The following is a 26,121-nucleotide window of genomic DNA, read 5'->3' on the forward strand; positions in this document are numbered from 1 at the left end:
AAGACAACAGATATACAACAGCAGCAAAGGTGCAAGGCATTTGGGCAGTTACAAACTAAAGTTTGCGACCCTGGAGATTTTCTATAAACATATGACGACACATGATCAGGAGATCATGAATGTTTTTTACCTTGAGAGTCTGATGCGGGAGCATTCAGCTCAAGAAAAATCATTGTATTTTAGTAGACATAGGGGGTCTTGTATTTTAAGGAAGTTGGTTTCCTAAGTGTCAAATGAATGTAATTATTTAGGCTTTCGAGTGATTTTAATGAAAATAGGAATTAATTAAGTATTGTGAGGCATATTGTAAATGTTCTCGAATGAAGGGGAACATGAGAGAATCAGGATAGTTAGGAGTTCATAGGGATTGATAGCATTGGAAATTAATTGTAGATCTTGAATTAGGAATTAGTTCATGATTTATAGGATTGAGAGGATTCTTAGGTTTTTAGTTGAAATTATTAAGGATCTGAACCAGAAATTGGTTATAGACTTATTTTGTACAAATGTAAGCCTAAAAGGCATAAAAAGAGTTAGTCAAGTCAGGTTAGCTAGTCAGGGAGTTAGAGTGTGGAGAGGTTGACTGTAAGCCTATGAGCAAATTGTGAAACAGAGGCCACTGATTAGAATATCAGGCCAGAGAGAGAGAAAGAGATACTCTCGTGTAAATATTTATTTATTAATACAAACAACTCAATTCTGAGTTTATGGTGTGTATGGAGTTATGAGTTTTATGTAATTAGTGTAATTCTTCATAGTATATATATGCAGGTGAAGTTAGAGCAGAACACAGAGAAGAAGGTGGAGTAAGAAGGATTGTGGTTTGATCGATGAGTCTGATCAAAGGATCCAAGTGAAGTTTAAGGATGGCAGTAGTTAAGAGCGAGCAGAGTTAAGCTCAAGAGAAAGTTGTGATGCAGAACAAACTAAAAACCAAAACCCTGGAAGAAACCCGAAACTACAGAAGAACACTGAAGAAACGGCATAAAAATGCAGTAAAGTGAAGGACGAAGAAGTGAGGTGTCGATGCATAGGAGTCGTTGGATCAGCTAGATCAACGAACGAGAATGATTGTGATAAGCGGCCAGGATTAAGTCGCGTAGAATGGAGTCAAGAAATGAATGTCGGAGATTAACATAAGCGTTAGCGGAAGAGGAATCTGGAGGAGCCGTCGCAGCCGTCAATGGTAGAAGATCTACATCATTGGGCGCTAATAAGCTCGAGTGTTAATCAAAGAAGAAAGGCGGATTTATAAGCAAAAGCAGGTTATCAGGTGGAGAAAAAGTGGTAAGTGGTAATAGGGGGGAGTCACCTGATTCCATTAATCAACTGACACGTAGCACGTCAGAGGAGAGAGGAAACTGCTTTATCGGGCAGGTAATCCTCGTGCAAGTAGCTCACCCGATATCGTTGTGGACCGTTGGATCAAGTGCGCTTTGATCAACGGTGCAGGATTGCCGAGCAGTTCTGTTGATCGGGGAAGTCATCAACCGTCGGATTAAAGGTAAGATCAACGGCAGAGACTGAAGTCGATAAGACTTGGGAAGGAGCGGACCCGAGAAGTTTATACAACCAGGTTAAATGTATTTGAGTTCCAGAGGATGAGTGGAGATCACGCGACAGTTGTTGATCTAATGGAGTGAAATCAACGGTGGAGAGTGAACCCAATAAAGGTAGACATGGGAAAAAGTGCAAAGGCCGAGGAAAGGTGAAAAGGTAAGGTTTACGTGTGTTTGTGGAGTATTTCTATTATATAAGAATTATAACAGAAATAAAGCAGAGTTAAAGGTTTTATGAGTTAAATTGAATTTAACCAAAGTCGGAGACCATGGTATGGACTGGGTTAATATGCACGGGGTATAGATTAATCAAAGTTTATGAGGGTGAATAAAGTCTTGATGGAAAGGTTAATGAAGGTTTAGACTTTGGGTTAGTCAATTAAAATGTTTCCGCATGAGACTAAATGAAGGGGCCTTAAAACTTAATTACGAACATTAAACCTTAATTTATGAAGGTTTGACTAGGCAGGGTAATTGAAATTCCTCGGGCAAATGAGATTATGCATTTTATTTGCATAATGTGGGTAAAGTCGACTTAGGCTAGCATCAGAACTGCTTTAAAAGTAAGAATGAAGGCACTCATTGTATCATAATTAAGCACAGGTTTGTGTGAGCTTGTGAGAGAAAGGTGCCAAGTATTCTAGTGCAAATTATTGGAGAGAAAAGCAATTCCTCAAGAAAGTGTGCATAGAAATAGGAGGATTTCCTATTTAATAGGGACTACTAGTGCGCATGAAAATCGGAGGCAGAATCAGGGATTAAGCACGTGTTTCAAGCCTGGTTCAAGGGAGTGAGAACCATTGTATTCTCTAGTGAAACAAAGATTGTTTGCAAGAGATCTATTGTTCATCCTTCTTCAATAATACTCTCAATCAAGAAGAGTATTTTCCTAGTTGGGTTCCCTAGAAAAATTGTGGTGTTCTATTGTGTGAATCATGTATTTATTTCTGTTCTTATTCCGCTGTAATTTGGTAGAGATATTATGTGTCTATATGTAAAAAATTGTTTTCATATTGTTCATATTAGCAGTTGCAGAATTTCGTGTATTTTCTACATGGTATCAGAGTTGTGAACAGAATAAACACTAGCACAAAGGAGAACAGTTTATTTAATAGAAATAGGAGGATTTCCTATTTAATAGGGGCTACTAGCACGCATGAAAATCAGAGGCAGAATCATGGATAACGCGGGTGTTTCAAACCTGGTTTAAGGTAGTGAGAACCATTGTATTCTCTAGTGAAACAAAGATTGTTTGTAAGAGATCTGTTGCTCCCTCTTTTTTAATAATATTCTCAGTCAAGCATAGGATTTTCCGAGTTGGGTTCCCTAAAAAAATTGTGTTGTTCTATTGTGTGAATTGTGTATTTATTTATGTTCCTATTACCCTACAATTTGGTAGAGAAATTTTGTGTCTATATGAAAAGAAAATAGTTTTCAGATTGTTCATATTAGCAGTTGCGGAATTTTGTGGACTTTCTACATGAGTATCATGGAGCAAGCAATGAATCGATTTGCAATCAACCAGATTAAATATATGTATCAAGCTTCGATATCTTAAAATATGGAAGTGGAATCGTTGATGAGATTTTACAAGCATTGATAATATCCCCGAAATTTCGACGATATTCAAAAATATCGCGATATTTTTAACAAGCCGAAATATCGCTGAGAATATATCGCGATATTTCCCTGCCTAAAAATATCAGGATATTTCGGCAAAATATCATGCGACGACCCAAAAGATCGCCAGGCAAACTGGGTCGCAACTAGAAAAAGCAATTTTGGTCATTTCATTTGCTCATTTTGGTTTCTGAGTCTTGCAGAAGGAAGGGGAAGAGCTTTGTGGTGGTTGTCAAGAAGGGATTGAGGATCAAACAACCATTATCACCACCAAGTAAGAATTTTTTGTGGATCAAATATTGAAGAACAGTGAGAAACTTCATTTCTTCTATTAGCAAGTATCCCCTATGCTAATGATTTTTTTCATAGATTTAGGGTTATGCTTGCTTGCCTCTTTGCCTTCCAACATTTTGCTTCTTTATTTTTTTTCCATTTGCTATGATTTTCATGCCCATGAGCCAATGCAAGGGTTTTCTCCATATTTGGACAGCAAGCTTCATTTCTTTTTTAACTTTCTTATGCACCCTCTTATTGCCATTTTTCATTCACATTGCAAATAATGTAGTAAAAAAAATATTTTTTTAAATGAGGTGGTTATTACTTATTATTTTTTGTGTATGGGTGTTTAATGCCAATTTTTTTTTTTTTTGGTGCCCTAGGTTTGAATTAGTTCACTACAAATATGCCAAAAGCCTTGGACCCATTTTGGGAGTATGGGGAGCCTGATGGTGGGACAAATCAGGCATATCTATCATGCAAATTGTGTGGGACCAAGATGACAGGAGGGGTTACGCGATTGAAATACCATCTAGCTAGACTCCCTGGACATGATGTTGGGCTTTGTACAGTTTCTAGTGCAGAGCTTATACAAAAATCTCTTGAAGCAATTGATGAAAAAGATAGAAAGAAGGAAGAGGCAGAAAGAAACAAGGTTGAACATGCAGGTAGATCTTTCAAGATATTTTCTTCTAATTTTGAGGTTGAGGGTAGTGGGAGGGGCTCCACAGCATCACCTGCTAGTGCTAATGTTACTAGGAGTGGGAGGTCATCATTTTTTGTTCCACGAACAAGACATGGAGCACAACCTTCCATAAAATCAGTGGTTAAAAAAAGGGAGAAGCAAGAAGCAGATAGAGTTATGGGGAGGTGTCTTTTCTAGAGCGACTTACCTCTCAGCATCATCAGAACCAATCCATTTTGACAACCAATGTGTGATGTTATTGTTGTTGTGGGCCCGGGTTACAAAAGTGCTACATATGAGGAGTTGCGGGGGCCAATCCTTCAAGCAAAAAAGCAGGACATCAACTCTAGATTGGCGGAGTTGAAACAGACATGGGAAGTGTTTGGATGCACAGTGATGTCTGATGGTTGGACAGATAGGAAGGGTAGGACCCTTCTAAATTTCTTTGTACATTGTCCTAAAGGTACCATGCTTTAAATCAGTGGATGCACCAACACATATAAAAGATACAACAATGATATGTGAGTTGTTAGATGGGTTCATTTGGGAGATTGGTGTGCAGAATGTGGTGCAAGTCATAACAGATAATGCAGCTAATTATGTGTTTGCCGGCAAGATGCTTATGGAGAGGCACCGCACATTGTTCTGGACTCTGTGTGCAACACATTGTATCGATTTGTTGCTTGAGGATATGGGGAAACTCTCCTTCATCAAGGAGGTGATTGATATGGCTAGGAGCATCCCCAAGTTTATATATAACCATGCTTTTGTTCTTAGCCTCATGAGGAGATACACTAGAAACAAGGAGTTGTGGCGTCCTGCAATCACATGTTTTTCCACCAACTTTATTACTCTTCAGTCTTTGCTTCGATGCCAATTTGAGTTGAAGCAAATGTTTGTTTTTGATGAGTGGCGTGATTGTAGATATGGCAGGAAACAGGACAGGAGAGCCATTGCAAAAATGGTGTACACTGACACATTTTGTAAGGGAATAGAAGAAGTGAGCTCAGTTAGTGAACCTACAGTAAAGGTTATGAGATTGGTAGATGGAGACAAGCCTGCAATGGCTTATTTGTATGAGACCATGGATAGGGCCAATAAAGTTGTTCGTTCTTATTATGTAGACAAGGGTTATGTTGGGCTTGATTGACATATGATGTTATGGGATGTGATTGATAGTCAGTGGGCAAGGATGCTTTATCGACCCATTCATGCAGCAACACTCTTCCTCAACCCTTCATTTTCATACAAATGTGTTTTTGATTTTCATGGCAAGGAGATGGAAGGGCTCCATTCCTATATTCAGAGGATGGTACCTGACCCTGAATTTCGTAGCAAAATCAATCGCGAGATACAGTTTTATCAGGATTGTGTTGGCCTATTTGGCTTTGATGATGTTATTAGGGAAAAGACCCTCTTCATGCCACATAAGTGACTATTCATCACTCATTAGAATTTTCAATTTAGAATTTCAATTTACTTATTTATAATTCTAGATTTTTAAAATTCAATTATGTAACTTTTATTTGAAAGTTTAATTATGTTTTTTGACTCTTTTATTTCTTTATTTTGTTGTAGATATTTGGTGGCGAAGCTATGGTGCAAGGGCATTGAATTTGCAGAAATTGGCCATAAGAATCCTGAGTCAAACATGTAGCTCTTCAGGGTGTGAGCGCAATTGGAGTGTATTTGAGAAAATACACTCAAAAAAGCGCAACAGGTATAACTTTGAGCTTCAGCCTTCAGTTGAGCAATTACATTTATTGTAATTTTAATTTATGACCCTCAAGTGTCAAGATTCAAAACTCATTAGTTTTTTTTGACACTCTTATAGGTTGGAGTTCTCAAGCCTCAATAATTTAGTGTATGTGCATTACAATATCCGACTTTGAGTGAAGCAAATAGAAACACCAATGAATCCAGATGTTATTTCCTTAGACAATATTGATGTATTGTCTCAGTGGAGGGTGGGGACTGAGGTGCCCATCTTGGAGGAGTCACCTGCATGGTTAGAGCCAGAGGAAACATTAGAACAAGGGTAGCAAGAGGAGGAGGGGGAGGAACAGGAGGAAGAGGAGGAGGAGGAGACTGTGGGATCATCAACGTCAGCACCATCTGCTATAGATATAGGAGAGCACAGCGCCATACCCTGCAATCATTATTTGACATTAGGTGCAAGGACAAGGCCTTCCACTGCTAGGGGAAGGCCTGGCAAATAGCACATCATGTATTCCCGTAAAAGGGGGAGAGGGCACTGATTTTAGATAGACAGTTGCTAGTTTTACTACATATAACTACTGATGATGAGATACTTTTATATATGTGATATTATTTTGTATTGGTTCTCCACATTTGAGTCCTTGATTGAACAATTATCAGAGATCAGCAGGATTTGGTATCGCCTTTGATGTATCATTTTTATTTTACATCCACTACATCATATATATCAGTGCTTTCTTCATATTTATGTGCCAGTGTGTTTATTTCATGTTGTTATTGCTTTATATGTTTAAAAATCTGAAGAAAAAAAATGAATATATTATGCATTTTTTAAGTTTTCCGACGATATTGCCGATAAGATGTTTTCTAAACTCTCACCGATATTTCGCCGATACCAATATTTTCAACACTGGATTTTACAGACAAAGTCAGCATTATTAAAGGAAAGAGCAGAAGTGTAGTTGACAGTCCATTCAAACCAAGCCTTGAAGACAAAGCCGGATGGAATGCAAGCCAAAAGCAGAGAACAAAGCAAATAGAAGGTGGATAAACACTATCACCAATCTTACAACTCCCAAAAACTCATGTCTAGACTCTCATCCCATAGAGCATCCAGGATGCATGGTTAACGTGTCTCACATCAACAACAGTGAGATTGTGGAAGTGGTAGGAAAGCACTCATTTTTTGAAAATTATTATTATTATCATTATTCATCATTCTCAGTGCTTCTATAAGATACTAGAATTTCCTATTTGTTATTAGAATTTTCTATTTCTTACGCTGGTTATATTACTCCTGCATACATGCTCATAGATAACGCCAAATACACCTTCACGTTCCTATATGATGTGAAAATTATGATTAATTATTTAATATTACTCCATCATCCTCGGTGCTTCTATAAGATACTGGAATTCCCTATTTGTTATAAGAATTTTCTATTTGTTACGCTGGTTATATTACTCCTGAACGCATGCTTGTAGATAACACTATACACACCTTCACATTCACATATGCTTATTATTATATTCCATCATCCTCGGTGCTTCTATAAGATACTGAATTTCCTATTTGTTACTAGAATTTTCTATTTGTTGCACTGGTTATATTACTGTTGTACACATGCCTGTAGATAACACCACATACACCTTCACATTCCCATATGGAGTGAAAATTATTATTATTATCATTAATATTCCATCATCCTCAGTGCTTCTACAAGATACTAGAATTTCCTATTTGTTATTAGAATTTTCTATTTGTTACGCTGGTTATATTACTCATGTATACATACTTGTATATAACACCATTTTCACCTTCACATTCCCATATGCTATCTCCGTCTCAGTTTCTAGATCACCCAGTTGCCAGACAATCAGACCATAGAGCATCCAGGATGCATTATTAATATCAACAATAGTGTGACTGTGGAAGGGGTGGGAGAGCACTCACTTTTTGAAAATTATTTTATATTTTAAAAAAAATCCATCCTCAGTGCTTCTATAAGATACTAGAATTTCCTATTTCTTATACTGGTTATATTACTCCTGGACACATGCTCATCCATAATGCCGTATTCTGATCTCGTAATCACAATGATAGCCCACAATGCTTATCTGGGTGTATGTGTTTTTTCATGTATCATCCAATATAGACCATACATTTTTTAATTTCTTGAGCAGTCATATTTATTTTTCCCTCTTGTTCACACATGCAACAAGAACCAGCCATACATTGAACTGCTTATATACCTTTCTGATATTGATATACTGTGTGTTTGCTATATTAACTAATAGCATGTATATCACATTTTTCCAGGTGGATATATTCATGTATTTCCCTTTATTGCATTGGAAGCTAGTTTCTCAATAGATGATCATTTATTAAATTGGCACGTGAGCCTCATCCCCATCTTAGTCGAACAGTTGTGAGCCCATTGCAAAGAGTTAGCGTGCACATGCACAAGACGTAGTTTCCATTTTAGCCCAACTACTTAATGTAAGGCCTATAAATTGTCAGTAGTTTGGTAAAGCCTATTCAAATCAGTATTACAAGGACTGGACCAGACTGGACTGAACCACCCAGTCCAACTGTTTTAGAGGGAAAACCTGTCCGAACCGGGCTGTCATGGATCAGAAAGGCCAGTTCAGTTGTGATGCGGCGTTTTTTCACCAAACCAGCCAGTTTCGTACAATGCTACAAAGGACCCTTAGAGCGCAATTTAACCAAAATAAAACCAATAATTTGAGTGGGGAAACCTAGTATTTGACCATATTTCCCTACTAATGCTATGCAATTAGTAGCAATGTTAAATTCTTAAAGTAAATGAATCCCACTATAGGCACTGATTTTGATGCTATGTACGTATTTTTTATAGCATGATTTTTTTGGGACTCTAAAGGCCATCTAGAGCCTCTTTATTGATGTATTTTTGGTTCACAGATGGATTGCACGTGATGCTATTTTTGGTTATATGCAGCCTTCCTTCCTAGATATATGAAAAAATTCCATATTTGTGTAAAATGGTTTGGATTCATATGGATGCACATGAATACATATGTTTTTTTTTCAAAATTTGTATATTTATGTATTTTTCCATCTACCGGATTTTTGGTCCAGTTTTTTTGCGGTTCCATTCCTGTTCACATTTTTGGGCTCTACCAGTTCGATGAACAGTCCATTTCTCATAACATTGATTAAATATCAGTTACTCCAATTACACTTCAAATTGACTTGTCTGGACTCTGGTAGGGTGGTGGAGATATAGGCTTTGCCTTGACCAGAATTCGTAGAATAAGAGACTTGGCACTGGGCCCCCTACGAGACTCAATAATATCCTAACCCACATCAACCTTACATCTCTGCCTCTTGCTTTCTTTTACATGTTAAAATTTGGCAGCTCAGGGAGAAAATCCTTCCATTGGGAAGCCTTCCTCATCCAAAGAAGCCCCTACTAGCCCTTGGAAGAATTTAATTTGGTCAAGGAAAAATATTATTTTTAATATGAAACCCACATGTGCACAAAAGCACAAGTCAGCCTGGACAAAGAAATTTGAACCCCCAAGTCTCACATAAATATTGCACATCATTTGGAGGCATCATCACATCAAGCACTTCTTCTCTTGTGTGGTTCAACTACTTCTGAAATTGCAGGTTCATCATCTTCACACATGCAAAGGAGAGAGAGTCATTTTCTGTTGGCCGAATTTGTCTTCTGTTTTGGGCCTTTAACCAGCATTTGTTTTTGGGACTTGGAGCATAGTTTGACTTGGTTTGACTCTGATTTTCTGATCTGTTTGGAAAGCCAAGTTGACCGGAAGGTTGACCGAACTTTTCAGAACACTTTGACCAGCATTGACTTTAGATTCTGGGCTATGGTTTCTGGAGGCCAAAGTGTGACTTTGACCAGATTTGCAAGCACTATTTTGCGTTGACTTTGGTCAGCAAAGGAGGCCACATTTTCTGACTGTTGACCGAGCTGCTTTGAAGGTGATTTGACCATTGACCGTTGACTAATTAGGGCTGCTGCTGCTGTTGATTTTGACAGAATTTTCAGATTTGACTTTTGGTCTCATCTTTGACTTGATATTAGTTAGTTGATATCGGCAGTCAAAGGCTTGACTTTGACTCTTTGTGGATAGACTTGAACATTGTATCTCTCTGCTGAACATTTGATTACAATCTAATAGAAGAATTTTGAAAGGCTTTTCATCCTTGTGGGGTTTTTCCCTGGTCTTTGACCAAATACTGTGTCTCTATTGTTCTTGGCTGTCTTCTATTGTGCATTGGTTTACTGTTCTATCTACAATTATTTATTTTTGCTGGAAGATTGAATTATATTGGATAAATCGATTGCTAATGGAAGAAGATTGAAGAAGAATTGATATAACTGATTGTGTTAAGCATAGAACACTAGAAAATTAACATTACATGCTAATCTTCCATGTAGGTAATTGGTGAAATTGATCTATGGTGAAATAAAAACAACAGCACTAATAAATTCAATATTAGAACTGGGAGGTTGGAGAGATCGATGGAGGAGACGGCGAGGGTTTGGGCGCAGGTGCATAGGCCGGAACCAGGGCCGAGGACCTAGGGTCCAACAGTAACCGACACCGGATTGCGCTGAAGCGAGGATCAGCACTCCGGTGGATAGCGACAAGAGGAAGGGCAGCTGGAGGTTGGGAACAGTGCAGGGTTGACAGCTGGGAGTCATCGCGTTGAAGCACACTAACAAGGGTTTTACTGAGGATAGCAAGGAGAGAGGACCATTGGGCTGGCAACGAAAACGATCGGCGAGTAATCTGTGAACCCTCACAGTAACCATGGTTAACCCTAGCGAACTTGTTGACCTAGACCCCGCAATGGAGGATATCCTATCGGTCTAGGGGAAAGACCCAACAGCCCAGAACATTGAACGATATTTTGGAGCGCCACAAAACTTAAGTTCCGACCCTCTTTCACGAGAATCGCTAAGGATTAACCATCCCTTTCTTCAGTCGACAAAGAAGTTGGAGGGGAACGTCTATTTTCATCAGGACTCCAAGGATCTGCAGCAATCAAGCAGGGCGGGCGGAGATGAGTTGCATGCAGGCCCTCGACAATCCTTCCAAGGCAGCAAAGGGAAACCCCCTTCCATCGGTCCGGTTCTCTCTGGAGGTTTAGAGGATATCGTAAATTTCGGTTCAAGCATAGGGCAAAGGACTGAAGGGGGTTTTGGAAGGGTTTCGACCGTTACCAGAGCATCCATAGCCAAAGGTCAGGGCAGCCCCAAAAGGATTGAAGGACAGAAGGAAGCCGAGTCTGAAGGACTTCCAGATCCACGAAAGAACCCTACAGGATCAGCATTGGAGACTCAGGTACTAAATCAATCCCTAGCAGAGCCTTTCAATTACTCCATAAGCAATTCGTTTCTAGCCCCATTCGAGCCAAGGTTTTCCCCTTTGAATCCCGGCCAGGAACAGCAAGAAAGGAACGAGACAAACAAGGAAATAAGGTAGGAGGACGTCGGGACAAGGAAAAAAGGGGAGAAAAGGAAAAAGCAGAGACAAATCAACTCGCAGGATTTGGAAGGGAATTTGGTTTTGGGAATGGACGAGCAGATTGAAGAGGCCCTGGAGGTGACTGAATGCACCTTGGTCGGCAGGGCGAGAGGGAAAAAATTCACTTCCAACTTCATCAAATCATGGGGGGAACAAAATTGGCAGTCTGATCTCATTAGAGGATTTGAGGTTTCGACTCTAGCAAAAGGCTGGTTTATGGTGCGTTTTGAGCACAAAGAGGCGGCAGATTGGGTGGTCCAAAAGAATTGGCTTTCGGGAACATCCCTGTTCTTTTAAAAAAATGGAGTCCTCTGTTTGACGCTGTTCATGAGAAAACAGATGTCTTTCCGGTTTGGGTAAGGGCACCGGGGCTGCCTTCCTTCCTGTGGGTCGAATCAGTTTTCAAGGCAATAGGGAATAGGTTGGGTACATTTCTGGAAGCGGATATGTCCTTCCTGCAAACCCAGAATAAGGCTATGGCGCGGATTCTAGTCAGCCTAAACCCAAGCGGAGGACTAGCAGAGAAGATCAATCTCCAGTACAAAGATTTCGTCTTCGAACAGATCCTGGACTATGAATATTTGCCCTTTAGGTGCCATAGATGCCACGTCTATGGTCATTTGGCCAAGGAATGCCCCTTAGGTAGGCGACGGAGACGATTCCAGAGGACATCAGCTCAATTGGAGAAGGCAACCCGTCACAATCAGACTTTCCAGAGAAAAGAGGCCTCAGTACATCAGATAGAAGAAGAAATGGAGATGGATTTTCAACAGGGGGGCAGACCCCGTATGTAGCAAACCAAGATCCTCTGATCAGAAGGGCAGACAAAGATCTCGAGCTCGGGAGCGAAAAAGCAATTATGGAGACCATTGTGGAAACGACAGCAACACAAAATCCCATCGAGAGCGAGGGCGCAAAGGGTATGTGCTTAGATCCAAAAATTTCCCCTATTCTTAATTCAGAAATAAAAGAAGATTGTCTGGTCCCTGAATCTCTTTCAAAAAATTTCATTTCTGATATCAATGAATTTATTGAAAGTCATGAAGGAAACACTGTGGAAAACTGTATTGAAATCATCTCGGCCGCAATCCCCTCCTTAGATCTGAATTGTGAAGGTGTTTCTTCTGAACCAATCCCCCTGGTCCATCATCCCATATGCCCATATAATCTTAGATCCCTGGACAATAAATCTGATCCCTTAGATACTGTGGGTGGCATAGGTCTGTCCCCTCCTCTGAGTCTGAAAAGGAAAAAAAGGGGAAGGAAATCAAATCTTTCCATGGCCCAGATAAAAGCAAAGCATGATGTGGCAGATGGGAAGCAACTGTCAATCACTGGGGCACTTAGAGCGGTGCAGGCCCCTGAGAATGTTTTGAAATGATTCTTACATCATGGAACTGCAGGGGTTTAGCCAGTAAACCCAAAAAACTGGCTCTTAGGGAGATGGTCATGAATTCAAAATCAGATATCCTTCTACTTCAGGAGACTTTGGGGAATGGAGCAGAAGTAGAATTGGTGCTAAATGCCCTCCTTCCAGGCTGGAAATTCTCGGCTATGGACTCAGAAGGACATTCAGGAGGACTGGCGGTAGGATACAGGGAAGGGAGAATCAAGATAAGGAACCAATGGGGCATGAAGCAGGTGATGGGTATGGAATTTCAATCCCCTGAATTCGACTTCCCATTAACAATCTTAAACATTTATGGGCCTTGTCAGGGGAGGGTGGCCTTTTGGAACGAACTGATGTCCAATTCGACAATGAAGAGTAAATACATGGTGCTGGGTGGAGACTTAAACTTCTCAATAGGAAGAGCGGAGGCCTGGGGACCCTCGGCTAGGGAAGATCCGCTGACAGATTTCTTCCAAAATCTCTTAAACGCCAACAATCTAATTGATGTTAATCTTATTAAGTTAAAGCCGACTTGGAGGAACAAGAGAGTAGGAGAAGCAAGAGTGGCAAAAAGACTGGACTGGTTCCTCATTAATGAAGAATTATCCTCCATGATCCCAATGTTTCGGCAATGGGTTGAAGAGGGAGGGCCTTCAGATCACTTCCCAGTTTATTTAGAACTCTCTAAACCTCCTCCAAAGCCGCCAACACCCTTCAAGTTCAATGCATCTTGGTTGCAAGAAGTTTCTTTCACCAAACTATTTAAAGAAACATGGAGACATCCTGACAATAGCACCTCAGAGGATAAAGGGTTCCTGTTCATGGAAAACCTCAAAAGACTGAAGAAAGCAACAATTATATGGGCGAAGGACAGAAAGGCAAAACAGAACGAGGAAATAACCCGGATAAGTGAGGAACTTCAAAAGCTGGAAAGTATAGAGGAGGACGGATATGCAACACAGGAATCAAAAGAGAGGATCCTCCACCTTGAGAAACTCAAAAATCAAATTCTTCTGGCAAAAGAGGAGGAATGGCGGCTCAAGAGCAGAGCGATTTGGCTTAAAGCAGGGAATGAAAACACAAGTTTTTTCCAAAACTATGCAAAAGGGAGGAAGACTGCAAACACTATCTGGAACCTAAAAAATGAAGAATGAAGGGAGGCAAAGACTTTTGAATCTCTGCCAGCGCTAGGGCAAAGTCATTTCCAGAACTTATTTGCAGATCAAGGAGAGGTCACCATCGCCGAGGTTATCAAAACAGCGCAATGTTTCCCAAGGTACGTGGAGGAGGAAGAAGCGGAGGAATTGATAAGCCCAGTAACAAAGGAGGAAGTTGAAAGTGTCATCAAATCTATGGCAAAAGAAAAAAGCCCTGGGCCGGACGGATGGACCATAGAACTCTTTCACCATTTCTTTGATCTGATAGGAGCAGAAATAACTGAAGTAGTAGAAGAGTCCAGGAAGAAAGGAGAGGTTTATAGTCCTTTCAATGCAACATTTATAGCCCTCATCCCAAAGAAGGAAGTTCCTGAAACCTTTGAAGACTTCAGACCAATTTCATTATGCAACAGTATATACAAGATTATTGCAAAAGTGATTGCGATCAGAATTAAACCAATTCTGTCAAGGCACATTTCAATGGAACAATTTGGGTTTTTAAATGGACGACAAATACATGAAGCTATCGGTGTGGCACAGGAGGTACTGCATAGTGTCAAGCAGAAGAACAAGAAGGGTGCAGTTATAAAAATTGACTTATCTAAAGCTTATGACCGGATAAATTGGATATATATCCGTTTGCTTCTAACTCATTTAGGTTTCAAAACGGATTTCATCAGCTGGATCATGGGGTGTATTACAAACGTCAGCTATGCAGTTCTCATCAATGGCGCAGCCACTCCATTTTTCAAAGGACAGAGGGGACTGAGGCAAGGCTGCCCCTTGTCCCCTCTGCTTTTTCTTTTAGTAGCAGAAGGTTTAAGCCAGCTGATTCAAAAGGCCAAAAGGGAAGGCAAGGTAAGAGGTATAGAAGTAGCAGTCAACTTGTACATTTCTCATCTCCTTTTTGTTGATGACATATTGATTTTCACAAATGGAGAGTCTAATGAAATAAAGGAATTAAAAAACATTCTTGATCTGTTCTTGAAAGCAACTAGAATGCAGATAAACTCCAGGAAATCTCAGTTAATAGTGGAAGGACTAGACAGACAAGAAAGAGCACAGATGCATTCGTTCTTTCCTTATCAATCGAGTAATATGGAATCCCCTTTCAAGTATTTAGGTTTCTGGCTAAAACCCAATGCCTATAAGAAAGAGGATTGGAACTGGTTGATCGCCAAAATAGAAGCCAGAATCTCTCATTGGAGCTACAAATGGTTGTCCAGAGCTGGGAGATTGACTCTAATCAAATCAGTGCTACTGGCCATCCCAGTCTACTGGGCAGCTTTAACATGGGTTCCTAAAGGAATCTTGGAGAAAATAAGGAGAATTTGTAGCAGATTTTTGTGGGCTGGCTCAAAGGAGAACTCTGTCCTCCCATGGGTTGCCTGGGAGAAAGTGGCAAGGCCAAAAGATTGGGGAGGATGGGGGATAAAAAGTCTTCCTGACTTCAGCCTCACACTGGCTGCCAAATCAGGCTGGAGACTTATAAAGATGGAAAATTTATGGACAAGAGTGGTGAAAAGGAAATATATAGACCCAGCTCCTTTAGAAGAATGGATTAGGAACCCAGCAAAGAACAAGAAGAATGTATTGGTGGTATGGAAAGCAACTGTGGAATCCTTCAAGGTGATCGAACAAGGATTGGCATGGAAGATCGGGAATGGAAGGAACTTGAAGATAGGGAAGGACCCTTGGGTAGGATGTAATGAAAATTATGCTTTATCCCCTGGGTTAATCAGGCACTTAGAAAGCAAGAGCATACTCTCCTTAAATCAGGTGGAAAAGGTGGGTCACTCATCTATGTGGGGACAAGCTTGGAAAAATGGGGAAGATCTAGAACTAGAAGAAAGATGGTGGAATGAATGGAATTCATATATTCAAGAACTCACCCGATCAAATGTCAGATTAAAAGACAGTCTGGATCAGCTGATCTGGGCCCATGCAGAAACTGGAGAGTACTCTCCAAAAAGTGGATATAAATTCATCATGTCTAGGAAAGGATGGGGAACTCCGGAATGGTGGCCGAAGCACTTATGGAAGCTCAAATGTCTGACAAAGGCTAGACTTTTATTTTGGTGTATTTTAAAAAGAAAAATCCCAACTTGGGACATTCTACAGTCAAGATATATGCATGGACCAGGGAGGTGTACCTTATGCAAATCTGAAGCGGAATCCATCAACCATCTTTTCCTATCTTGTTCAGAAACCAAAAAGATATGGGGGGAGGCAGAGAAATTGATGAACAAAAGGGTCGAATGGGGAGGTGAAAATCTGACAGAGGTTTGGGCAAAATGGTGGCAACAATACCCTGAAGGGAATATGCGGAACCTACCCCTCATTATCTGTTGGGGGGTTTGGATCGCTAGAAACAGGAGTATTTTTCAGGATAAGGAAACTCCGGCAACTGTCACAGCAATCCAAAGTGTCTCTATCTACTTGAGTATCCCAGAACCAGAGGAGAACAAATCTCAAAGACAAAACAAAGCTGTACAAATTAAAGAGGGCACTCCCTGGGCCCTTTTTGATGGTGCCTCGCAGAACAATAGGGCTGGAGCAGGAATAGTCATCCATGTAAATGCAAATCATATCCTCAAAGCCTCAGTTGGACTAGGGACAAGATCAAATAACTTCGCAGAGATGTCAGCTTTGAAGCTACTTCTCTATTGGCTCATACAAAGAAACATCTTCACAATTCAGATCTTTGGAGACTCACTTAATGTTATCAATTGGGTTAATGGGAAAAGTACATGCAAAAATCAAATTCTGAAACCATTGCTGGAAGAAATGCAGGTATTAAAAACATCTTTTAACAGTTTTTCTTTATGTCATATTTACAGGGACAGTAACGATTCAGCCGACAAACTTTCTAAGGAAGGTTTGCAGCAGAATCTGGGCAGCTGGAAAATTGTAGAAGAAAACCATGGACAGACTCATATATCGAATCAGCCGCCTCACTCCTAGATACATGTTTTCAGTGACAGTTTTACTTCATATATATTTTTTGTCATACTTTTTTCACAGACTCTATTATGGAATTTTGGTACAAAAACTGCAATTTGGACATCTCAGAACATATTATCTTTTTTTGTAAGGGTTGTTTTCCTCGTCTGAGGAGACCCGTTTTTATGATGGTTTTGCTGCCCTCTTTTTGAAAGGGATGTTATGGTTCATGACTGGACAGTCTAAAGCAGCTGGTTTATACTGTTTTCAGCTGCCTCTTCTTGAGAACAGATGGTCCTTCCTGAAGGTAGGACGTTCTTGATTGCAAAAGCAGTCATATAGCAGCAACAGAAATGCTCAAGCATATGCAATGTAACTTTTTATTTCTTCAATAAAAAGTTCGCTTTTTCTTCGGGAAAAAAAAAAAATTCAATATTAAATTTTTATGCACAGCGAGAGGAAAAATAAAATCACTATCAAGAAGTTGTGCATTTATACATACTTGAAACCGTTCAGGGACATCAGTTTCACGAATCTGATCATCCCTTGCTGTCATGTACTTCTCTGCCAAAACACTTGGCTCAAACTCATCCTCCAATCTCTTGAAACCTTCATCGTCTACCCCTTCTACACCATCCACGCCCTTTGCTCTCAAACCTTGCTTTCGACGAGACAAAAGTTCATCAACATCACCAAATATATCTTGAGCTTCTTGTAAAGCTGAAGATGAAATCCCCAGTGCTTGCCTGGGCATTCTTTTCTTTGACTTCTTCCTCCTTTTAATGAAAGAAAGATAGACTTCAGCTTGGTGAAAATACTAATATAAAATAATATAATTTCCTGTATATAAATTTTAAAATAAAGACTTCCTAAAAAGAAACAATGGAAAACATCTATGAAAATACCTCACAGGTAGACCATTTTCATCGACTTCTTCTTCATCGACTATGAAATCTGCCATCTCATCTTCTTCTCCCAAGTCCTCCTCCTCTTCTTCTTCAGGTTGTTTTTCTTCTTCTGCGACATCTTCTGGGGGCACTCCTGAAATTTGAAAAAAAACAAAAAATCATGCTAGAGGAATGATCTCATCTTCCAAAATAATTAGAGCTTCTCCCAATTGATCAAACAAAACAAGATATTTAATAAACTAAGGGAGAGAGCTAGCCCCAAGTAATCTAAAGATAATTGCATACCTTCATCATCACCAAACAAGCTACGCTTCAATTTTTCTTCAGCAGTGGAACCCGTATGACCACCTTCTTCCAAGTCATCCTCATCAGAGAAGCCTGTTTTCTCCTCCTCAACATCAGCATTCCTTCCAGCTTTCTTTAGACGCTTAAATTTCTTGCTACCCTGTTTTCACCGAAAAACTGAAAAGTTAAGTATTCACCATCATAACACAAGAATGTATCCTAAATTGCCATGGGAAGACTTACAGATTTAGGACGTTGGAAGCCAGTAACATTGGCCTCCTGCAGCAACTCATAATCATCTTCATCAAGTTCATAGTTTTCTTCAGTGTCCCTATGCACAAAAATAAATCAATTTGGTTTAAGTCATGTCAAATCAAAATAATCCCTCAAAACTCTGCCACAACAAGATGATACCTTTTTCTCCTCTTCTTTTTCTTTGCCTTTGTCTCTTCATCACTGCTTTCTTTCACCTCTTCCTCTTCCTCTTCTTCAACATCATCCACTATGAAACCATCCTTCTCATACTCATCTTGCCCTTCCTCTGCATTTTACATGGAAATTCTTTGTATAAGTTTCTTATTAAAATAATTATTGATGTTAGCACAATATATGCCTAGAAAAACTAGGATCAGTAACCCTCGATAATGGTAGATCATTCAAGGTATCTATGAACATTGAAAAGACACACAGATAATAAGAAATGGAAAAAAAACATAAACATACCTTCAGCTTCTTCATCCTCCTCCTCATCATCAGCTGCCTCTGTATCGCGAGCATCCCTAACTTCCTCTTCTTCGTACTCCTCTGGAACAAAATGCAAAGAAATGCCCAAGCTAGGATTAGGTTCAGATTAGAAAAGAGAATTGAAGAATGAAGAGGCAATGTCAACCAAAAAAAATCAGAGAACATGTCATACTTGAATACAAAACCTTACAACACAGCGAGTAATAAATAAGTGAAAAAAACACAATCTATTTACCATACTCTTTCTTGCCAAAAAATTAAATAAACCTACCTGCTAAGGTTGAGCTTCAAATAAGAACTCCCAAAAATAAGATAACATGTTCGACAGTTTCAATAAAACATCATAAATAGCTACAAACAGAAACAATCTCACCATTTCAACACACTGATATCCATCACCTAGAGAAAAATAATTGGTTTTGGAATTAAAAGTTCTACATAACAGATAGATGTCACTGTAATGTTTCATTGTTGGTCAAAGCGTACTGACCAATGCTGTAAGAATTAGCAGAGCTAACAGGTCACTAAAGACAAACAAAATAATCATTTTTACTGCAGGGAGATTCAATATCTCATGAACGCTAGCTAAACCATTTAGCTGAGCAAGCAATTTATCTGCAGTACTAGGAAAAAGACAAAAGGTTGATCTTCAGTGAAAACATTTCACTTGAAATAGAAAAACACCCGCCCACAGACAGTTTTAACCTATCACAGTTTTTAAATTGTTTTTTATTTCAAATTTACCATTACTATCTTACTTCAGTTTTGTAAAATAAATTGATATATAAATTTTAGGAGAAGTAAAATATTGTTTACCTTTTCCTCTTGTATTCCACTTCTCAGTTTCTTACTTTCAAATATCCCTCTAACATTGCAACCTTTAATTATATTCCCCCCGGATGATGCTTGTGCCTTCTCCATTTAATTTTTGAACTCTAGGCCTCTGCAACATAAGCTTTTCCATAATAAAGATCCTCAGATATGTTCCTATACCAGAATTCAGATTGCTTATTTAATGAGGTTTCTCTATTTCTGATCTTTATCAGTTTTCCTATTTTGAATTAAATCATCTAATTCTGATTAAAATTCAGTTGAGAATATGTATATCTTCATCTTCATATTCCCATGTCAATCCATTAGATCCAATGCTAACAAATCTAAGACTATTACCAGCCTAGATGCATCTTAAATCCAGATCTATCAAGTGCCGAGAGAGATGAAGTCCAGAGCTCATATGGATCTAAGCTGGTAGTAGGTACTCTTGCATTCCATAATGGATTTCCTCAAACCTTTAATAGGCTTCATTATAACAAATACCATGGGTTTTCAAAACCTGGGGCCCATAAACCACCTATGCTAAATTGACTATTTTTCCTCAATTTTATTTTAAATTTTATTATTTTATTTTATTTTATTTTTATGTTTATGTTTACATAACATGACAGGACGGGACATTATAACATCTCTTCCATAGTGGGCTGGAGAGCGCCTCTCAGCACAAGAAGCCCTCATCTTTATCTCTTTCTAAAATCTCAAGGACTTGATATAATTCTCATGTGTAGATTAACATGTATAAAGTTCCACTAGTTCAAGCAAGAAACCGTCAATTGGTTTTATCTAGAGTGGTTCGTGAAGTTTTTTTTTAAGGTCTTCTAGCTGATAATTACTTCTAATGATTTTTACTTCAAATCAATTTGTATTTCGCATTCGTCATTAAGCAATTACATAGAAGATCTTCGACAGTAGAACAAAAATGACAGTAGGATCATAAAGAGACAGCCAGTCAAGAGACACAAGAATCTTACCCTGGGAAAACCCACATGGGGGAAAGCCCAACAACCTTTTTCTTAGAGAAATCATTCAATTCAATAAGAGATACAATCTGAACTTTCAGTCAAAAAAAAGTCAAAGTGACCACAAATATACCCAAACAAATTCGACCTCCTGAAATCTCGGCCTCCTACCTCAGAAATCGGTCTGTTGCTACCTCATTTCAGGCTGCTCAGAGACGGTCTACCCAGATTTGTTCTGCCCAAAAACTCAACTTACTCTTTCACTATGATCTGCCCATATCTCTCTTCTCCTTCGCTTGAACAGAAGTGATCCGAATTGCCTCATAAGTGATGTGGTTGAATGGGTATATATAGTGATTGGGTGAACCAGAATAGGTGTGTCTATCGGGGCAGCCTGACTTGATCTTTAGGAGGGCCGACATGATATTTTTGGAGCCAAAACTCCAAATTTAGAAATTCAAAATTTCTCTTTTGAAACCGACATGAAGAACATGTCTCATATTTATTGTTTCATATATTTCAAGGTCTAAAATTATTATTTATGAAAACCGACCATAGCTACAAAATTCAACACTCCTCTTAACTATGGAGCTATTCACAATGACTTCTTCAAATGTTCTCTTGTTGAAAAAAATCTCTAGGAAAAGGTTGAATGTAGCTATGTTGATCTGTTAATCCATTCCATGTGGAAAGCATCCTGCATCAGCACCATGCTCGACAAGTCATCACTTGGAAATTGGTCAACACCTGTGACACCCTAGGCTATTATCATTCTTGCATGCTAATTGAATAGTTACTCTCATGCCCGATGCTAGAGGCATTCACTCGCCCACCTAGGGAGCACTTCGGGCCTCGGCCATTCTCCCTAGCCACATTTTGTGGCCTCCAATCAATACATTGACATGTCTATATTCTAACCTAGGGAGAATGTCTACCCCTTGATGCAACAACATCAACACTCCCTCTAACTAAAGAAAACCATTTCAACCACTCCAAGCTTGCCCCTGAAGTATACAAACTTCTCAAGCTTGCCCCTAAAGTGTACAAACTTCTCAAGCTTGCCCCTGAAGTGTACAAACTTCGCCCTAGAACAAAGGCTTTGTGAGAATGTTAGCAAACTCCCGACTGTAGAAATGCATTCGAGCCTCAATGCTCCCTTTTGTACCATGTCTAGGTACTTTATCTCAATGTGCTTCGACATGTCATCATGGTCATCTCCTACACCTGATCAAACAATCCTGTTAGTAGTTACTGAAGCCACACAGCTTCACAACTCGCCTAACTAGCTGCCATATGATTGGCCTCTACATTGTTGAGTGTGACATATACTTGCTTCTTGCTTATCCAGAATATCAAAGTAGAATCCAAAAATTGAAGCATCATCCTGACGTGCTCTTCCTATTTTATGCACTCTCTACCCAAATTGTATAGTCTTTCAACTGTCACTCCGACTGGGTACTCCCTCTCACACTGAGATAGATTCTATTGTGGCAATCCTGGTTGCTCCCTCTACCACATAGCTTCTTCAGATTAGTTATTATGTAAAAGGCCATGGACTAGTTGTCCATCACCCCAATTCTCTGAAGGACCATGATAATATGTTTACCCAACTTCTGCCATACTTCTAGTTAAGAAGTAATGTATCCAACCAAGATCCTTCATTTCGAACTCAAATGTCAATTCACTTTGACATTGAAGCAGGGTTTGACAACTCCCTTTATCACAAAAGCAAATTTTCTTGCCATTGTTGCTCCCTCTATCATGTGAGTCCTTCTGCCCACGTCATAAACAAGTCATATAACCGCAGGATCAACCAAGGCTCATCAGATATCCAAACCCAACGTGTATGCTTGTGATCATACAAAACGTTCTTTATTCTGCAATAATCAAACTTCTCATGTACCTCAAAGCCCTGAGGTAGCTTTCTGTACACATCTTCTTCCTCAATTACTCCATTGACAAAAGTGATCTCCACATCCACCTGGTGCAATTTTTAAAGCAATAATAATAGTTCTAACAAAAGTGTACCTAACAACTAGAGCAAACGTCATCTCCCTCTTACTAGGAGAACCCTCTTGCCATGAGTTTTGCTTTATGATGCCACCTGCTACAACTTAGATCTTGAAGGTTCATTTGGAAGTCCCCATAGACTTCTCTTCAGGTCTTTAGCACACTTTCTTTTAAACTTGCTAGCTTGTTTGCTCCCTTTAAACTAAAAGCTCTTCCGATCATCTGGCATGGTTCTAGATGTCGGTACAAATTTCTCTCTCTTGAACATAATCACTCTGGCTGCGTTTATGTTCGATCTTGGGAAAATCCTCTTGCCACAAATTTGCTTCATTCTTCCTGACGCTTCCATCTACTGCTAGATCTTGGCAGCCTTCACGATGTACTTGCTATCCTCACTAGGGGGGAGAATGATTATAACCCAACAAAAGAAGCAAAGACACGAGTAAAATAACAATAATAATAATCAAGGAAGAGAGATATAAGTTACTTATCTTTTGAATCTAGAGGGGCAATTATCAGCTCCCTCTTGATCCTTGTCATCATGCAGAAATCATCCATTTATAAACTCATCATCCTCGTCTTCATCATTAGTTACTTTCCTACCTTCCTTGCATGAGATAGGGTTTCTTCTTTCAATGGAAACATTGATCTAGGTTTAGCTCTAGGGTTTTATCCATAAACCCTAGGGATTTCTTATCCTAGCCTTTTTAGCATGCTAGGGTTTACAAACCCTATATTTCCAATTTTCTTCTACACCTTTATTAACAGCGAGTTTTCTTCTCATATCCAAATGTCCAAAACCCTAGAATCTTTATGTCGTTTGCACATGTGATGAAATCTATCATTGTCATCAATCAATCAAGGATGTTCCATCAAATGATCATCCTTGGTCCTTCCAAACCAAGTAACTCGTCTTCCTCAAAACCATTGCAACAACAACAACAAATTGTCCTTAGGTCATCAATGATAGTGATCCCATTCTTCATTTTAATTTGCAGAGAATAGAGTCCAACATTCTAGGTTGGGCATCCACTTAAACTTGTCACATTTACAAAATAGATCCCAACACCCAAACATCCATAGCATCAATAATAATACTCAACCATACAAATACATGGCATTAATAGACTCTCTTGGTGTTCTGCTTTCTACAAACCAAATCAGTCTTCTGTCAAACAACAATATTCGATGTGTCAATATCGAGCCACTCATCCAATGTCCGATCAAACCAAATCAAACGATGTTAGGTCACCCTTATGACATAGTCGTTCATCGAGATACAATAACGCTAGTCCAACACGATCTGGGATCAAACATTGATTCGCTCATTCAACAGAAACTGAACTTCATATTAATATATTGATGCACCTTCACTATAGGACGAGAGACAACGCATTTCTTCGCATGGTATGATCAACCACTTATTTGCATTCTATTTATTAATCATAACTCTGCCAAGCTAGCATGTCGTGTTATGGAGAGAAGGACAAACACCAAATGTCAAGGCTAATGGTGATCTCTATCATTTGTTGTTGATCACGTTAGTCAACTTTTGTTGAAAACTGAACTTGCACCAAAGTTGACCAGAACAATTAGCTCCGTTTGTGATCATGTCAAACTTTGTTGCAGACATATATAATCGGTCGTTCAACTTCAGACATTTCCAAGATACAAGTCACCACCAAATATATCTAACATAGCACAACTCTGATTACAAACAGTGATATGACATATTTTTCATCAAAAGTTTCTACAACTTGGAATCTTGGAACAATTGTGGCTACTCTCATCGCCATAATCATACTACTTGCAGATTTACACATATCATCATGCACTAGATGCTACCATGCTCGCGCTTCAACAAAGAATTCAAGGTATAATCATTTGAGTTTGCTAACAGCTAACAGTGATATGAAGTCGCAGACAATGAACAACTTAGACAAGTACTCAATGGCCTCAAAAGCACATCCCTATACTGCGTTGCTTTAGATACTCAAGAAATACCCCAATGGAAATGCCTTAAATATGCTTCCCTGAACCATAGATCAAATTGCCTTCGTCTTGCCTCACGAAACTTCGGATCTTGCTTCAGATTACCTGGAAATTTCAGAGTTAATCCCAAAATATAATCAAATAAACACAAGTATACCCAAGAATGCATGGCCTACTCTTCTGATCAGCATGATAGTACAGGGCCTCAAAAAGTCAACCGAATTACTTAGAAGGATGAGTGTAGATGTGATTGATCTCTTGAAATGAGAAGGGCTAATCAAGCCCTAGGAGGAAAACTAGCTTCAAACCTTGTTGACTTCTCCAAGGTTGCTCTTCCACCACAGCGCTAATACCATGTTGATTTTTTTTAAAGGTCTTCTAGCTGATAATTACTTCTAATGATTTTTACTTAAATCCACTTGTATTTCACATTCATCATTAAGCAATTACACAAAAGATCTTCAACAGTAAACAAAAATGGCAATAGGATTATAAAGAGACAACCAATCAAGAGACATAAGAATCTTACCCTGGGAAAACCCACATGGGGGAAAAACCCAGCAAACCATTTTCTTAGAGAATCATTCAATTTAACAAGAGATACAATCTGAACTTTCAGTCAAAAACAAAGTCAAACTAACCATAAATATACCCAAACATATTCGACCTCCTGAAGTTGGTCACCTCTTGCCTCAGAAATCGGTCCGCTACTGCTTCAAGCAATTTTGGCCTACTCAGAGATGGTCTGCCTAGATTTGTCTTGCCCAGAAACTCGACTTGCTCCTTCACTATGATCTGCCCTTATCTCTCCTTCGCTTAAACAGAAGTGATCCGAATTGCCTCACAAGTGATGTGGTCGAATGGGTATATATAGTGATTGGATGAACTCAAAATGGTGTGTCTATAGGGGTAGGATGACTTGATGACTTGATCTTTAGGAGGGACGACATGATATTTTTGGAGCAAAAAATTCAAAATTTCTCTTTCGAAACTGACATGAAGAACATGTCTCATATTTATTGTTTCATATATTTCAACGACTAAAAATATTATTTATGAAGACTGGCCATAGCTAGAAAATTCAACAATGGGCAGGAATGATTGAAGCACTTGATATAATTTTCATGTGTAGATTAATGTGTATAGTAGTTCCACTAGGTCAAGGAAGAAATCTTCCATTGGGTTTATCTACAGTGGTTGGAAAGAATTATTGTTATCGCTCCCCACCCAAGGTCATAGCTCCCCACCCAAGGTCATAGCCAGTTATTTAATATAGATTGTCAAAATCCATGATTAGCCAGTTATTTAATATAGATTCTCAAAATCCATGATTAGCCAGTTATTTGATGTAGATTCTCAAAATCCATGATTAGCTTGCCGCAATTGAAGAAGAGATCAAGAGTGAAGAGTTAATACTGGGTTTACATCTTCTTGGCAGCCTTTTGTTTAGGGTATATGTACCAAAGATAAGCTTCCCATCATTGAGAAGCTATGGC

General features: G+C 39.2%; 1 pseudogene across 1 annotated transcript in view; it reads right to left on the reverse strand.

The window, feature by feature from the left end:
- LOC149230460 (transcription elongation factor SPT6-like) overlaps positions 1–26,121 on the reverse strand; it is a 264,092-nt pseudogene that overhangs the window by 159,675 nt on the left and 78,296 nt on the right. The window contains exons 3-8 of the transcript XR_016248009.1: positions 18,810–18,890; positions 18,501–18,627; positions 18,330–18,417; positions 18,087–18,246; positions 17,799–17,934; positions 17,396–17,669 (exon numbers count right to left, since the gene is read on the reverse strand). The product of XR_016248009.1 is annotated as a transcription elongation factor SPT6-like (transcript). The remainder of the gene's footprint in view (positions 1–17,395; positions 17,670–17,798; positions 17,935–18,086; positions 18,247–18,329; positions 18,418–18,500; positions 18,628–18,809; positions 18,891–26,121) is intronic.

Source organism: Pinus tabuliformis, chromosome J (genome assembly GCF_031772625.1).
Source record: "Pinus tabuliformis cultivar Carrire ecotype Pingquan chromosome J, CPIR1, whole genome shotgun sequence".
In the NCBI taxonomy this organism is placed as follows: domain Eukaryota; kingdom Viridiplantae; phylum Streptophyta; class Pinopsida; order Pinales; family Pinaceae; genus Pinus; species Pinus tabuliformis.